Here is an 18113-nt window from a genome sequence, read left to right as displayed (position 1 = left end):
CTGGAAGAAAGATTAAGTAGCATTAATTCATCTTACAATGTTTTCACAGCAGAAAAAAAAAGTTGGCAAAAATTATATTATACAAGCTCAGTCAGCCAGCTCCCTGGGTTGTACTGCTATTTGCCCTGGGCCAATTATATTTTACATGATCAACACACCCAATAATTAAATAATGAATTGGTTTCTTTTGGAAACTCTATAAAATGTCATGGACCAGAGAATATTTATCTTGCCTCTGTGATTCCTGCTGAAGAAACATCTGGTTCTTTTTTCTTCAATCAACATGAAGCCTGAAGGGGCCCAAATTCAAAAGCAATTATATTTTATGTCATTTATGTGCATTACAGACTGACAAATTTAAGTTGTTGGAATATGTGATCCCACCCTCCCTATCCAATTTATGTTGATCACATTTTCAGACAGCCATGGAAAGAGCTCTTCTAGATTGATAAAAGTTGTTGATCTGTCAACTCCTAAAACTTCATTGCCAGAGTTTACAACAACAAGGTACTTGCTTGACCATAAAAGCAACCACTAGACTGTGCTTCCCTGGGAACATTGCCAGGGAAAACCCCAGAAGATGTCTCTTTGTATACACCTAGTAGCAGGTCCTTCAAGCACATTTTGAGCCCTCATTTGATTTTGAAAGAGAAGCACAGTTTTTTTTTCTTTTAAAAATGACTTTTTTTTTTTTTTTTTTTTTTTTTTTAACTTTGAGAAGGTTAGAAGATTTTAATGAAAGAGGCCTGCAGTTGCAAATTCTGGATGGTATTACTTTCCACTTGTCATAGATGACTTATTTTCATGCTCAGTGTTTTGAGCTTCACTGTTTCAGACACTGCATGGAAACTGGAATAAGTTTTATGGAGCAATGGTACCTCTAATGTTTGTTCATAAGCAATAAGGCAGGTGTATTTAAGCACTTCATTCCCATTTGCTGGCATCCTAGCACAGCTCAAAAGCTAAGATGGTGAGGAGACCCTGAAGTATCTCTCATGCCACAGTGCAGGGTGTTGGAGATTTTAGTACATGGTAATGTTTCCTGCAAGTCTTACTTGAATCAAAATCTATTGGACTGTGCTAGGAAGCTTAAACAGCACCATGACAATACTCTCAGGAACGTCTGATGTGGGTGGATTAAATGTCAGGCTGCTGGAAGTACTGCCTTTGAGAAGAATAGAGAAACAAACACACATCTTCTATAAGTATTGTTATGTATTCAAAAAAGACAGCATTAGCCTCCTTCAACTTAGACAGTTGATCTCAAAGCTCATAAGATTTAAACAACAACAAAAACAACAACAAAAAATCCCTATTGGGATTACCTCACTATCACTTTGAGCTTTTCTTCCAGTTTATCAGAAACTGACTTAAAATTTTTGCCTGCTTTCCATAACATGTTAAGATGTGAAACAATGCAGCCAGAGCTTGCCACCTTGTAAAGGGGATGTCATGGCTGCTCTGGTGAAAGTTGGAAAAACTGCCTAATGAGTCTCTTTATGAGTCTTATGAGTCAGTTCCAATAACAATAACTACGTTTTGCCAATGTAATACCCATTTCCAGTTTCTGCTGGGTCCTTTTTCCCTCCTGGTCTCTTTGACTGTTTTATTATAAGAGGGGATGAAGTGGTGGGGAAGATGTGGATTTGGATAGCTGCATTAAGATAAATGCATAAGTCAGTTTCTTAGCTTTGGAAAGTATTTTAGGATTTCTCAGCTCCATTTTTTCTCTTTGCATATATTCAGATCACTTCTGTTTACTGCAAAAAAACATGATTTTGCTACAGCTAACCTTCCAGAACCCAAATCGCAATTAAGAGGAGTGATCTGTGACTAGGCCTCACTTGGAAGAAAGTGCTTCACTTGCTTGGTCCAGACCTCTGCCCATCCTCACCAGCTTTGAAGATGCCACTGCTACTTGCAGATGACACCAAGCTAGGTGAGTGTGTCGATCTGCTTGAGGGTAGGAAGGCTCTGCAGGAGGATCTGGATAGGCTGCACCGATGGGCTGAGGTCAACTGTATGAAGTTTAACAAGGCCAAGTGCCGGGTCCTGCACCTGGGGCGCAATAACCCCAAGAAGAGCTACAGGCTGGGAGAGGAATGGCTGGAGAGCTGCCAGGCAGAGAAGGACCTGGGAGTGATGGTGGACAGTCGGCTGAATATGAGCCAGCAGTGTGCTCAGGTGGCCAAGAAGGCCAACGGCATCCTGGCTTGTATCAGAAACAGTGTGACCAGCAGGGCTAGGGAGGTGATCGTCCCCCTGTACTCGGCTCTGGTGAGGCCGCACCTCGAGTACTGTGTTCAGTTCTGGGCCCCTCGCTACAAGAAGGACATCGAGGTGCTTGAGCGGGTCCAGAGAAGGGCGACGAAGCTGGTGAGGGGCCTGGAGAGCAAGTCCTATGAGGAGCGGCTGAAGGAGCTGGGCTTGTTCAGCCTGGAGAAGAGGAGGCTCAGGGGTGACCTTATCACTCTGTATAAGTATATTAAAGGAGGCTCTAGCGAGATGGGGGTTGGCCTGTTCTCCCTTGTGCCTGGTGACAGGACGAGGGGGAATGGGCTAAAGTTGCGCCAGGGGAGTTTTAGGTTAGATGTTAGGAAGAATTTCTTTACTGAAAGGGTTGTTAGACATTGGAACAGGCTGCCCAGGGAGGTGGTTGAGTCACCATCCCTGGAAGTCTTCAAAAGACGTTTAGATGTAGAACTTAGGGATATGGTTTAGTGGGGACTGTTAGTGTTAGGTCAGAGGTTGGACTCGATGATCTTGAGGTCTCTTCCAACCTAGAGATTCTGTGATTCTGTGATTCCTCTTCCCTCTTCCCTGGGATGGGAAGAGGAAGTAGCAGTGGCATCTTCATTACCCCTTTTCCACTCCAGCCACATCTGTGGGCTGCTGCAACAACTCCAGTGCTGAGCCAGACCAAATGCACCTACCCAGACCATGGTGACACACTCCAGAGCTGCTCGGGTGAGCCAGCACACTGGTCCTCCTCTGGGAGTTGTGGGCGAGACCCAGGCTTGTTTTGGGAGGAGGCACCATGGGTCTGGCTGGGTCCTGCCCCGCGCCCCCGCTGCAGTGTGCTCACGCTTCCCTGGTGAGCTGCCTTACTGCTTGGAAACTGCTTTGCTGGGGAATAACTGGAGATGAGGCTTGCATGAGGATCTCGGCCATCTCCGCCTACTTGCAGCTGCATGGCTATACATCAGCTCCCAGCATCATATAGTTAGACCACAGTGCTCCTTGTTTCCAGCTTCTAAGCTGTATGAAAAGGCAGCTAAAAATACCTTAAATACTTTCCTAATGTTCCCTTTCCATGTAAGTAACTGCTGTGGGAGGAAGTGGCTTGTACATTTTTGTCTGGTAGAGGTGGTTCACTGAGAAAATGTTTAAGAATGCCTATACTGTTTAAGAATGCCATATTATCTGATGAAATAATCAATTGTCAAATTTATGTTAAAAACAAACAAACAAACAAAAAGGCTTTGTATAGCTGCTCAAGTTCAGAAAGCTTCTTGAACTCCTGAATTAACTTTTAGGCTATCCTATAACTTGAAAACTGCTGAACTGCTGTTTTCATAAATACTCCTTCACAGGCATACTGAACCAGGCTGTGTTGACAAGCGGGAACTTGTACTTGAGCCAAAACTTTGGCAACATTTATTTATTTATTTATTTATTTATTTATTTATTTTTCTGGAAGCCAGGGCAGCAACACTTCTCTGGCCCTGACAGAAAAGGCAAAATGTTCACTGGTCCAGTCTACCGCTCTTGACATATTTCTACTGTCATGAAAATGTCACAAATTCGGTGTCAGCTGGTTACCAAGGGAAGTAAATGCTCCATAGCCACCTTTCCCAATACAGTATGTGCCCTGGCACCTTTGCCCAACAAAGCTGGTATTCCACATCTTGTGGTTAAGCTGCATTCCCAATGAGTTGCACTATCTGTGATTTTCTGCAAAAACTTTTCAAGCACAGTAACGCATATTTCTTGTTGACAGTTTGAAGCAAGAGAGGACTGTCTGCCAGGCTGGCATATAGAGCCCCAAGTGCTGACTGATGCTGTAATGCCTGAGTCAGTGCTGAACCACTGCCCTAGCACAACGCTAAGAGGGCTGGATATGCCTTGATTTGGAACAGGCACAAGATTACGAGCACTTCATCCCATCACCCTCCTCCCAACAATGGTAATTATAAGTCCTGTGGTATTTTTTCACAAGAAAAGGGCTGTTAGCTTAAGCTGTCCTGGCCAAAATTCCACTTCAGGTCATTTCCTTTGCCTTCCCACACTCACTGCCTCTGTAATTTAGAGCTGATATTCATTCTCCTAAGCTATGCAGTTACTGTTCTCTGACCTAATTAAATGGTGACTCCATTGCAATGGATAGTTGAGAAATTTATTTTCAGAACTAAGATCAAAGCAGTTTCATCTTCCTTATGTGTTCAGTACACTTGAGAAAGAAAAGAAAAATAGAATTTGAACCTGGTTTTGTTAAGTAATTTTATTAAGTGAATTTAATTCATCTGTTTGTTTCAAAATCCTCAGTAGTTACAGTGGATTTGCAATATTGTCATTTCAGGAGATATGTCATAAGGAATAGCAGAGACTGATGGGGGTCTCAGCATCTTTCAAAATTGGACCCAAAGTATCTCAGGCTGGACTCCAAAAGCAGAAACAACTTATGAAATTTTTGACTTGAACAAATACAGGTTTCCCCACTGAGCTACTGTAAGCAGAACATGAATGAGGCAGTCCTTTGTACAGAGAAGTTGCAGCTATAGTAACAAAGGCAGCTTTTCTACACAGCTCATTAAGCTAGCATTCATATCACCTTTGGAGTATTGCTTATCTCACCCTTGTGCCATATGTTTCAGCCAGTTTCAGTTAGCACTGAAAGACTATAAAATAATCACAGCAAATGCCTAAAATAATGCAGGAGTCAGTAACGTTTCTTGTAAGCATTCTGTATCAGCCAGAATTTTTGCTAATGCTAATTCATTACATAGGCAAAACACCAGACCCTTCATGGAAATCAATGGTTATATGCTTCTTGATTTTAATGAGATTGTGTCAATTCAAAGTAAGTTCAGAGAGAGAAGGGTTTGGTTTGTTTGTTTGTTTCATTTAGGACCTTGGCTTCACAGGGTTGTTGAGACTACTAATCTATTCTGATATATTTAGATCTTCCAGAGTAATTGCAGGTGGAGTCATTATTCTGGAATTGCCAAACCTATATCAGCATTGCCTGCTCATGGAGATAGTTCTTCCAGAACAGCTACAGCAGGCAACTTTTCCACACATTCACTGGTAGCAGTTCAAAGTGACTGTAAATCTCAATCATTTGGTGGTTCTCAGGAGCCCATCAGAAACAAGTGGTTCCCTTGTTCCTGGTCTTGGTATATATATGCCTGCAGCTCAGTTGGCCATAAGTAGAAGAAGCAATAAGCTGAACTATTTTTTAGCATTTCAGGAGGAATTCCTACACTAAACCTTTGACTCACAGTGGCAATTTAGGTGGGGAAAGCTCATCCTACTGATGCCCATGTTGCACCTGTTCTACATGGGGGACACAAGCCTCCCCAAAATATAAAGCTGTTCCCAACCAGCTTGAGCTATACTATTATCTATTTTTGTCCCTAAAATTGGTCTCTGTTATTGCTATAGAGGTCTCAGTATATTTATTCTGCACATCTGTAAAAAGTAAAAGAAATCAGAAAGATCTATAATCTTGTTTTGCAAATGAAGTACTTAGAGATACGGTAAGGCTCTAGACAGGCAGTGTTTTCCTGATATGGATGTGTTGTAATACCATATCCCAGCATCTCTCAAACACCCCAAATCTTGAAGTAACTACCGGCTAATGAGTTGTTCACATCTCCTATGGCACTCAAGCTCAGTCACAGTACCTGAAATGACTTCTACTCTATGAGCTGATTTTTTTCTGTTCAACTCTACGAGCTGATTTTTTTCTCTTCCAGGTTAAGAAGTGCTCACAGAAGCTAAGGAGGGTAGTAATGCTGGCAAAGACTAAAACCAAACAGGTGAATGGTAGCAATTCGTTAAAGCTCACTGTTGTTTGCTAAATAAATGTATGTCCATGGCATAATGGCAAACTTTCAACAGGATTTAGCTGCTCAACTCTTGCCTTATTGTTTCTGTGAATGACAAAGTCTCTATCCACAAAATCTCCCCCGCTACAAATTTTAAAAGTACATAGAATGCCCATTTTTCCCAGCAACTTTGTTAAGTATCAGAAAGTTTGTTTTGGACTTGCCCAGGACTTCCCAAGTTTTCAGTGTCAGGTAGCTAGGCCTGTGATTGGCTCAAGGGCTGAAAGATACCTCCTTGCCCCCCTGTGGAGGATTGAATTGGGACGTCCTTTTGGAGCACTCCTGGATTGAGCCTTCCCCCCAAAGAAGGTCCAGAAGAAAACCCTGTCTGACCCCTCCCCAAGCACCCTGTCATTCAGCCATTACAAGTATTCACCAAGACTTTAGTAGGTTGAGATTTAATTCTACTCTCTCTATGGGAAGATTTCAACCCACATTTCCAACTGTGAATTCTCTAAACAAGGGACCATGTTATATACAGAAGGAAGGCTGTGGCAAACCTCTTTTGAAGTGTTTCCACAATGCTTGGACTAATAAAGTATTCATTGGACCAGGGAGAGTACAAGTGAGAGAATAAGCATGACTCCAATGCCTTGAGCAAGGGGAAAGACTTAGGTTTTGTCCGTGCTCTAATGGCTACTTAATGTTATATCATTAGATTATACCATATTATATCAATACACTTTATATTACATATATACACGTACATAAAAGAAAATAAGATATAGTCATTACAGTGAGGACTGGGACCCAGATTTCTCCTCCTAACCTCCTCCTCAGGAGGTGCCATAATTACTGGACTATGAAGTCATACATATTCTCTCACTCTCACTTTCTCTAGCCAATTAACATTTAATTATTCCAGCCCAAGTGAAAGGTTTTTGACGGGAATTTCAAGCCCTGTAGCCAGCTGTAACATGGTGGTTAGCGCTGGAGTGGGTTCAGTGCCTCCAGGTCAAGGAGGGCTGCAGCTTGCTGCAGTCAGCTGCCATCCACAACCCCAGTGGCCTCTACCCAGCAGTACCTGCTAGAGAGCCTTGCTACGTGAGCTGACATTTGTGGTTCTGATCCTCAAACACCTCCCTGTCCTCACGTAATGTATAGGCAGTACTGCACTGGAACCTAATGCATAACTGTAGGTGCCATGACATTAAATAAGAGTTAAAGGCTATGACGTCTGAGCTCTTCTCTACATCCACCTCAAAATGACCTTCTAAAGGCCAGATTTTATGCCAAGCAGCATCCTAAATCCTGTACCATCCTTCCTTTTTTTTCTCTGATTTCTCAAGTTAGGCAGATCTGTGTCTAGCTAATAAGCAGATGGGTGAGTTCAGAGGAAAACTGAAGTGATAACGTTGCTAGGAGTTTCAAAATTATTTCATAGTGGTTGCAATGTTTTAGGGAGGGGTATCTGTAATCATGCAGCTTATGAATCATGGTTGATTTTATGAGGTTGTCAGTCTGAAATCTATCCAGCCTTTGACCCAGTGTGGACTTACAGGCACGGGTAAGCCAGGAACAACTGAATGACGTTAGGGAGAGACCTTTAGATAGTGAACTAGCTATTACACATTTGTGATGGTTACCAAGAAAAGAACAAAGATATACAGTGGGTGAGCATGGATTTAAAATAAATGCTGAAGGCCAGGTAAGATGGAAAAATAGTTAACAGAATAAAAGCAAGCTTTCAAATCAAGAATGCAAAACTAAAGACAAAGTACCTCAATCAGCAAATAATGCACTGCCATAGAAAATAAAGACACTCTGTTAATGCTATATTAAGCTTAAAGAATACCTTGTCATGCTCAAGGGCCAGAGGTGGTGAAACATGTTCACAGATACATATATTGTATTATCAATGTCAGAGTAAGTGATGCATGTGACTCTTCTGCAAAATCTGCAGGTTTTGCTTCCTTGTACATACTTTATTCTGGCTAAGAGACCCTGTATCAGAAAGTTCATGTCTTTTGGAAGTTCTGGAATGTCTGGGGTGGAAGTGGTTGGGATGCGGGTATGAGGCACCATGGCAGGCACCCAGGCCAGCTGGTGCAGTGGCCAAATTGTAGATGCCCTTTTTCAGCAGGAAAGCAGTAGCAGATGCTCCTACCAGAGTATCTAGAGTAGAGAACCAGAGCCAGAAGCAGGGGGTGGCCTTTGGTCACTCCATGAAACCATAAAACTCCAGGGGTCACCAGGCAGTGTACAATAGGCAGTGTAACTTCTTATAAAAAGGTGTGAAAATGAGATTTTGAATTAACTGCAATGGCTACCCATATTTCCCCTAGCTTTGCTAGGACACACTGTTCTATTTCATGTCTAAGCTGCGTGAGAGCTATGAACCAGCCCTGCTGTGAATACGATCTGACAAAGAGGCGGCTGTGTTTTGTTGGGCGGGAAAACATATGTCTTCCTGCAGCCTTCATGGTCAATGTTAACAACACTGCCTAATGCTAATAGAGATCTATAGATAGCTAGGGGGAGGGGGGAAGAGACATCTTTTGTAATTAGGCCTGATTACATAACACTTCAGCTTTTAACTATCTATTGCTAAAAGTTCTCCATCCATTGCTTAACATTTTCTATTGCACCTGACTTATTTTTGAAATGTAAAAAAAAAAAAAATAGTAATAGTCTTAAAATACCGAACCATGTCTCTACTCTTGGAGGATAGTATTCTTTTTTCACTTCAGTGGATGTTGATCTCCAGAACATTTTTCATTACATATCAGCGGAGCTGGACTTGATGATTCTGCCCCTAACACCTGTAAATCAAAGGAACGATGTGCAGGGTTGTGCTGCTCTGACACCTCATCTCCTCCCTGACCGTCACATTTTCACCTGTTCATTGTGTGAACACCTGTGGTGTGCTGGCAATGCAGCTGGTCTCAAGCCCAGTGATAATCTGAGCTGGGCACAGACTGTGGGCCCTTTCAGCACTGGTTTGTCTTCCAGGTCACTTCTCTGGCTCTGATTCTGCACACAGGCCACGCTGCAGGGATTTCAGTTCTGGACTAGACCTGAACTGTCCCTTGATACAGCTTATGTTTTAAAACATGTAAAGCGTACATTTTAGTAAATATATTAGAAGCTGAAAGTTAATAAAAACTCTCCTCTCCTTTTGGAAACTACTTTAAAATATCACATAATAATAAATTATTCTCTTTCATCTAATAAAACTATTCATAAACTAAAAATTCTGGAACGTAGCACCCATATAAAATAGTTCTTTTTAACAGGGAAAAAAACAGCTGTCTGACCTAACCTGAACTCATCATAGTTAGGAGCCTTTCTTTCTTCTGAATGAACCCTGGGTGTATCCCCAGAAAAACTTCACAATTACCTTCCCTTTGTATGTCTCAGCCACATGTTCATGCATACCTGCACATACTCTCTCACACACACACATGCATACACACCGCTTCATTTTTTTAAAAGCAAATTTCATGCTGATTCAGGCTAAGGGACATATAACCCTAAAACCATATGAAAGTTTGACATTATTCCCTCTGTCCAGCCAATGAAGTTTTGTTTTTTTTGTTTGTTTAATTATAGCATATAATCATCAGGCCCTTGCCCAAAATAATTTTAAGTTCTTTTTGATGAGAGATTTGCTATTCTTCTCTCATGAGGGTATGTTACAGGCTGAAGAACCCTGCTTTCAAGCACCTTCCTCTAGTCTTTCACCTCACTCATCTTCGGCTCAGGGCAGATAGAGCATAACATATCACATTCCCTTCCCCTGCACTATGGCCATGCACTGTGACATCTGCATCTAGTGGCAAACAACTTATTCACTCCCCATTCACACAAATAGTCTTTCATTTCTTCATGCAGAAAGGGGAAAACACACACACACACACTCCAAAAAAAAAAAAAAACAACACCCTTGTCTCAAGTACAGTGGGACTCTTTAAAGCAGAAACATCTGTCTACCAGAATTTAAACCAAGAACAAAGCTCACTTATCATAAGCTCTACCTACACGAGCAGCAAGCATATACCATGCTTCCTGTCATGCTGACCTTTATCTTCAAGTAAGAGAACAGCAAAACAAGAAAAGAACAAATACAAAGTTCCTAGAGGAGAGCACAGCATGTTCTGCCTCTGCAACACATTATAGGAAAAGTAAGAATAAGAAACTTTAAACAAAGACATCACAAAGGCAGATAACATGGCAAGAGCAGACAAAGTTAAAGGAAGAAAATAAAAGCATTTTACCAACCACACACTCTGGAACACTAATTTTTCTCTTTCAACAGCAGTTTTAGGACTTCCAGAAAGTATAACACCATTGTTTGTGGTAAACAACAACCTGGTCACAGCTCAGTATCAGCAGAGGATTTGTTGTTCTGGTGACTGTTGCTATTGTTTAGGAAAACAAACGGGAAACTGATGAAACCAGGTCCTGGGTCCATGCTGTCACTGAAACAGAAGCCCAGTGTCAAAGACAGGTGGAAAATAAAGGAAAATTTTCCAGCCACTAAAAGCCACAGAAGAGTAACAAAGATCTCAAACACACAAGCAAGAAAATGGGAAGCAGATAGGAAAAAGAAGACCTATGCCTAAATTAATCTCTACCTTGAATTTTCCCTTTTCTACACATCTTTGGTGGTGGTGGTGGTTTTTTTGTTTGTTTGTTTGTTTTTTTACAGGTAACTATCTCTCTAGCAAAAGGAGCTCCACATTCACCCTGACATTCAGAGTATTATTTTAATACGGTTCTTTAAAACAGGGAGATATGTTTCACGAACAAAAAGTTATGTCATCAGCTTGGTTAGACAATTTATTATGCCCTTTTGATGAAAGGCAAGAACTTGAAACAGCAATAAAAAAAATCTAGCAAGGCATACCCTGGTGTGGGCTAATGTTTTCTTATTTGCCAATGTACATAAACTCTGCATGTAATGATGTACAGGAGCACCTGACATGCACAGATTCTGCTTGCAAGGTCACATAATTCTGCATCTGGTTCCCCATTTCTGATGTTAGTGTTCAAGACCCAGCATCCCCCCATGGAAGCTCACTCCATGCTGGTTTTGGAAGAGGATATGCTGGAGCTGTCACTGAATACTCCTATCATGCCTGTGTAAACCTATTTGGATTTGTCCTGTTTACAGCAGAATCTGATTTCATATAGCTCCTGTATAACAAACTTTATACAGCTGGGGAGGGGGAAAGACAAGGTTCCCAAGACACCTGATTTCCAGAAGTACCAACATCTGGAAAATGATCCTTCCCACAATCGATTCAGAAATTCTGGAAAAAGCAGCAATATTTTTAGGCATCAAATTATGAAGTTAGGATAGTTATTTCAGTATGCTTATATTCTAAAAAACTGGGTGTTGAGCCAATGAAAGTCTATATTTTACCTTCAATTACTGCAGCCCCTCTGTCTTGGGGGGCAAGTAGCTGAAGAGTATGTGCAGAACATCTTAAACATATGAAATTGGGGCATTTCAAATTTCCCTCCATTTTGTAAATACAGCACCAGACACAGCCAGTCTTGAAGCCCAATCAGAACACATTCCTATAGAAAACTTGAAATGATAGCTTTACATGTACATTCATCTGTTTAAAAAAAGAAAAAAAAAAAAAAAAAAAGGCCCAAATACTTTGTCCTCACTTTTCACACCTACTCAGTGTCAACACCTGTTTAGCTGAAGATTTTTGAAAAGTGATAGCTTATTTTAATATTGTTGCAAAACTACTTTGTTTCTTCACAAATTATTTTATTTCATATTATTCAACATATATTGTTTCAAATATATATCTACAATGTATTTTGTATAGAAAGAGAATCTCTGATGAACACAAACTAGTGAGTTCTAGAAAGGCAGATAATTTCCTTCACTTAATAATAGTTTTCTTTCCTCTTGGCTGCAGACTCTCATAACTAGCACCATGCCAAACATTCGAAGATTGGATTATGGCCTGTCGTACTTGATTATTTTTGTCAGCATGCTGACCCAGGGTGCCCTTTTCTTGTGTTGTTCCTTCTGTTTCCATTTTTCATGTCATCCAGCTTTTCATCTTGTCAATCAGCTTTTGACTTCCTGATTAAAGTGTCTGTCACAGGAGCAGCCTGGTCTCCAGTCAGTTGTTTAATTTGTTCCTCATGGCATCCAATTGAGTTATTCATCTGGCCCAGCTGTTCCCAAGTGCTTCCAGCATCACTTTTTCATGTGTTTGGGTTTAACCTCTATATCTATGTACAACAGTGTGAATTGTTCCATTCATTCTGTTGACTGTGGATTGCTTTGCCTCTGTCTAATGCCTTGACATCGCTAGGCCGGCTGCTACTGTATGCTGCGGCTGAACCAGCTGAGGGAGAAGCAGTATTTCACCCTGGTGTTATGGTAACAAGTACAACCAAACACACCAGTTCTCAAGTATTAAAACAGGCCCGATTTTTAACAATTAGGAACATGTAATGGAAAACTCTGCTCTCTGCGATTTCAATCCACCCAAAAAATACTGTTGATGACGCTTGGCAGGAGGAGAGAAACGTTAGTTTGCCAGGAATTTTTAGCATTCACTCAAAATCGGTTCGCTTCATTATCATGAGAGATGCTTTCTCAGTGCCAAGTCTAGGCCTGGTGTAACCAAGCCATAACTCCCAGTGACTTATGTGGGAGTTGCACAAGCTCACAGCAGGGCTAAATTTGGTGATCTGAATGAAGTCGTGCAGGCATTCAGTAGGAACAATGGAATTTGAAGCAATTCAGTGTTGTCACAGCAAAATGCTCAAATCTTGTTGTCTTGCTTTAATTGGTGCTTTCAGAGAGAATTAGAGAAGAGGGAGTAGCATTACATCCTGACTCTGTTCCATGACTTTTTCTCTCTGGGATAACAACTGGTATGCCTCAGTTTCCCTGCTGGATATAATAACACACACTTCACATTGGGACAAAGGAATCATTGCTTATTAAATAAGGTGAAGCTGAAACTAGAAGCTAGTTTACTTGAGTAGAATGCTGGAATAGTTTTGAACTGTGAAGGAGCACTCGCCAGGGAGGAAGGTATTTTCTATGGATGAAATGCGTATTTGACAAAGTCAGGCAAAACCCATGCTGCATACCACGTGTTGATTGTTTTAGGGCTTGGGAACAATCTTCTTCATCACATCTGCACTACCACTTGTTTCACTTCTTTTCAGTTTTCTACCACATCACAAAGTATTATCATTTGCTAATGGCAGGATGACTTAATGACCTTCCTCATATAAGATATTCTCTGTTTCAGTGTAAAAGCACATTGCGTTAATGTACATTTTATCTCATAAAGTTACGAAGGAAATAATTTGATCCTAAGCTGGGTAAGTAAACTGCAACTTTTTTCTTATTGTGCTAGCATTCATTTCTCCACAGACACATCAAGACTCTAAATGCACTGTGAGTTTTTAGTAGAGAAAAAATATAAAATATTTTTTATACCAGAAGAATTTTATTAAAACAATATTAACTCAGTCAAGTCCTTGCTGGATGCCTGTCCACATCATAAAAACCGCCAGCTTGACTGGCACTCACTGGCACCCATATAGGAACTCTCAGTAGGGAAGCCAAGCACTGAGCAGACCCAAGTCCTGAAGTGCCCTTTCATCCCTACAGGTGGTCCTTCCAGCTCAGAAGTGAGGTACGTTCTTGGAGCACTACCATACCTGTTCTGGGGCTAAACAAATGACTTCAGCTTTCATCACCTTCATGCCAAAACTCTTCAAGAGTCTTATTTCTTCTTCTTTCTTTCTTTTTTCCTTTTTTTTTTTTTTTCCAAATAAATAATCTAAAGTTTTGCTTCCTTGTTTAGGAACCTGCATTCTTTCTGGTTGTAGTTTTTGCATTAATTTAGAAAACAGGAGTGTGCATAACAGAAGATCAGGAAGTATCTCCAGCAGCATTTTGAGTTTTGAAGCATGGTAAGTCTAATAAAGAGATTTCTGCCTTCCTCTTACTTTCTCACTGACTGTAGAAGCAGCCATAGGACCCTTTTACAAAATGCAATCTGGCTTTAATCACTGCTAAATGGTTTCCATCCTACTGGAAATTTGTTTGGGAAGGACTGTTTCTGGAAAACACTGCTGTGAAATGCATGTTATTTGGAATGGGTTTGTATTTTCTAACCTCACAATGTTGTAGGATGGGTTAAAAATATGGCAGAACAGAGTGAATATGTGCATTGGACCTAATTAGTATGCACTTTCTATTACTATCTGAGTCTCTCCTGGGTACAAAAATAGAAAAAGAAGAACTAGTTTTGAAAAATAAACTGCATCCCACAGCTGCGTGCAATATACCCAATCAAAATAGGCTGTGCAGCTATTACTGCTGGACTTCCTTGGAAACTTTGCCCCAAGTCCCCTGAATTTCGTTTCCTCTTACTTTCTTCAGGAGGTTGACTCCTTCTTGGTTAGTCAAGAAAATAATTGCACAATATCTCAAATCTGCCCTTCCCCCAGTTTCTTGTATCATAAAATAACTCTAAGCGCAATATGTTATGCAAGTCTGTGATCATCCCTCTAATTTCTTATAAAAGATATGACCTCGTTATCAATGAAGTTATTTTTAAAGTACTGATCATCTGAGCTAAAACCTCACAGATAGAAATGCAAAATACGTTTTAATCTCTCTTAAAGCTCAACTCCACACTGGTTACACTCAATTCAAATTCTGTGTGGTTTTCTTTGTAATCAAAACCAACTACACTGCTTCCGAGATATACAAAAGATGATCTGAAATTCTGGGGTACAGCCATAATCTTAAGGTTATGCTGCAATGCTTGGGAATGTAGAGGTGTACTAACATTTCTAACACCTGAGAATGAAATCTGGCTGCTAGCACACATTTATTATGATCATTCTAAACATTTGTACAGTACACAGCCTAAATCAGGGTGAGCTATTCAACTGAATTTCTTTATCATAACTGAACTGATTTTTTTATGCCAACAGAAAGCTGTATGCAGTTGTCAGATTATGACCCCTTTTTGTTTGTGTATAATGAACTGTACTTCTAAGCAGTTGGGAAGCCATTTTATTCTTAAAGCTCAATGTGGACTGCAAAAGATATATATATATATATACACTCAACAATCTTTCACAGAGATTTTACATTTGTTCTTTCTTTTTTTTTTTTCCCCCCTTTTGTTCTGTTCTCAACCTAAAAGAAAGGTCACTTCAAGTGATGCTATATATATTGTGCTCTTTATGCACCCACCAGTAGAGTGTCTATGCTCTAAGAAGATGGAAGATCTGCAGCCCCTCGTTCCTTTTACCTTTGATGTCTTCAAGAAGTGACTGAAATATCAATATGTTTACTGAACATAGGGGAAAAGCTACTTTCCCCAGGGTGAAATAACTGGGTTTACGATGGCTTACAAGACACCCCCCCGTAGAAGAGGACAAGCTTCAGGGCATATATAAATATGCATCATATACATGTAGTCACCCTCCCAGCTAGAAGACATACACGTGTTTAACAAGCACATTTTGAATGCAACCTGCTTTAGCTTCTGTTGCACTAATAACTCCTGCAATTAAGCAATGTTGGTAGCCAATTAGCTCACATTTTTCTTCATGTTGAAGGAGCAAATACAGGCAGGTATTTAACCCCTTTTGTGCCCTTGGGTCATCAGCATACTTAACACTGGGGAAACTGTAATCGTAATCCTTTCAGATACAGTTTTTCTTCTCTTATATCAGGAGGTGATAAAACGAAACAGCACGATTGAATATTGAAAAGGCTGGATAACTTTATGAGTATTGCTACTACTAATAGCCACCTTATGTTTAAGTGAAATCTTTTGCATGGGAGGATCTAAAAACTTCACAATATGCACATAAGGATAATTTCACTTATCATTGAACTTTTTTGAGGCAACCCTGGTGTGTAAAAGGAAGACACTATTAGATGAACAGCAAGCTTGGCACTTAGTAGATATGCTAGTGCTACTCTATAGCAGGACCTCTATAACCTCTAAAGCAGGACCTTCTTTGTGATGGGAAGATTACATGGTATGACTGTCCTGACAGAAAGCCACTGTGGTGGTTCTAGAAGTTGTCACCAAAAAGTAATTTTTTCTCCCTGAGAGTAGGTAGAGGTTTCAGTCTACAGTCTTGTCCTCATAGTGCATTTCAATTATTTTTTTTTTAAAGCTATATAGAAATACTATGATATTATATATATAATATTAATTTACTTTCATCTTCTGTGTATTCAGTTTCAACACATCATCCCATAACTACCTATTGCAATGCTGGGCTAGGTGATATTTTAATGCACTCTAATTTCCATTTAAAATTCTACTGGAAAAGTGTGAAAAATCCTTCTTGTGTGCATGTGTGAATAGAGCCTTTAATGCTCAAGTTTAAATGAATGGTGTATTTTTTGGCTAGGTGTCAAAGACTTAACAGAACTTGTACTATAGTCTTCTCACAGGAAAAAACAAATAGTTTCACACTGAGGTATTTGGAAACAGGTGTGCTGAACAATTACAGAATGTTACAGCTCTTGGAGGCAACCCTCCAAGAAATTAAGGTCTTAAAATGTATAGTAACACTATCACATTGATAAAATATCTAGTATTGAATCCCACAGGACAGAAAAAAAACTGACTGAAGCACAAGGAGAAGATGTGATCACTATTATGTCAGGGTATGAAGCAGCTAGAGTTTTTGCCAACAGGTCTGGAAAGAAAACAATAGAAAAGCTTTACTTGGAATGTGGCTTGGAACAACAGATCGACACTGTCTGCTCCCACTCTCAGGGCCACCACCCTGCCTCAAGCAGCAAAACACTCTCCTGGCCATACTCAGAAATGTGCCTGATGGAGCCATCTCTGCTTATTCAGCACACTGCGAAGCGGCTCTACGAAACTGAGCAGCAACCTTATTTGCTGACAACACTCTCTCCTAAAGCACCAGTTTCATGTTTCTGTTTCACCTTATCTCCCCTGTTTTGATTCTCTCATGAAAAAATAATCTTTCCATGCTTCTCTTCCTTGGTTATGACATAAGTAAGTCAAACTCTTTCATAAAACTCGTAAAGCCAAGATTTCACTTCCACCTCTTGATATCTAACAAGCATCCAGAAACAACAGTAAGCATTTCAAGCTTATTATAAATCCACAAAAAGGAACCCAACATTTGTTTTACCCCTGTGAAATGCTGTCCCGCTCTTTTAAAAATATTTTATGTCCCCAAAACTTCACCATAACCTAATAATTTATTTTGCATTCTCCCACTTTGAGGCCAGTATTCTCAGAAATTTGAAGTGGTCTCCTGCATCACGTCTGATTTATCTTCTACCCCAAGTCAAGGTGACCCCACCTCCTTACCCCCACAAATTCATCAGCTTACACGTGCAGTGCTTCCATGTAGTGTAGAGGGGAATTCCTCCCTGAATCTCACTGCATTCAGGTTATGGCCCTATCATTATTTCAGCATGTGTAGCTACACAATTTATTACTGGTCACAAAATTATTCCTCTCATTTTCAAATCCAGCCATGCTATTTGACTCTATGACCTCACGTGGCAGCGGATTCCAGAGACAATTCTTCGCCTTTGCCAAGGCTGTAACAGAATGTTTAATGTTGAAGGATGAAAACACATTATCCCATCTTTGATGTTTAAAGAGAGAGGAGAGACCTCAAGACCTTTCTGCATATTATACAGTGTAACACATTTGTATGCTCTCTGCGGAGCTGGCATGTCATATTCAAGGTCAGTTCTGCTCCACACTCTGGTCCAGCAACCTCCCTCCTAAGTTTTCAGCTTTCTGTTATACACCAAGCTGCTGAATTGTAAAATAAAGGCTAAAACCAATGAACACTCAAGTGACAAATAGAAGAAATCCTATGCTTCGTACTGCTGTTGCGCTTCTTCAAAAATGTGTACCCTGTAGCACCCTTCATTCAAAGACCTCAAAGAATTGCTGCAAAGGTGAGCAACTGCCCTGGTACCAAGAGTCTCTGAAACACATGCACATTCCCAGAAGACGGGGTAAGAAGTTA

General features: G+C 40.4%; 1 long non-coding RNA gene across 1 annotated transcript in view; it reads right to left on the bottom strand.

The window, feature by feature from the left end:
- The window catches only part of LOC140003177 (uncharacterized), a 73815-nt gene extending 63391 nt beyond the window's left edge, over positions 1–10424 (bottom strand). The window contains exon 1 of the long non-coding RNA XR_011811300.1: positions 10332–10424. This is a non-coding gene — a long non-coding RNA (uncharacterized lncRNA). The remainder of the gene's footprint in view (positions 1–10331) is intronic.
- Between the last annotated feature and the right edge of the window lie 7689 nt (positions 10425–18113).

The sequence above is a fragment of the Anas platyrhynchos genome, chromosome 1, assembly GCF_047663525.1.
Source record: "Anas platyrhynchos isolate ZD024472 breed Pekin duck chromosome 1, IASCAAS_PekinDuck_T2T, whole genome shotgun sequence".
Lineage (NCBI taxonomy): Eukaryota > Metazoa > Chordata > Aves > Anseriformes > Anatidae > Anas > Anas platyrhynchos.
The sequence above is the reverse complement of the archived record's forward strand: the minus strand, read 5'-3'. Positions and strand labels throughout refer to the sequence as shown.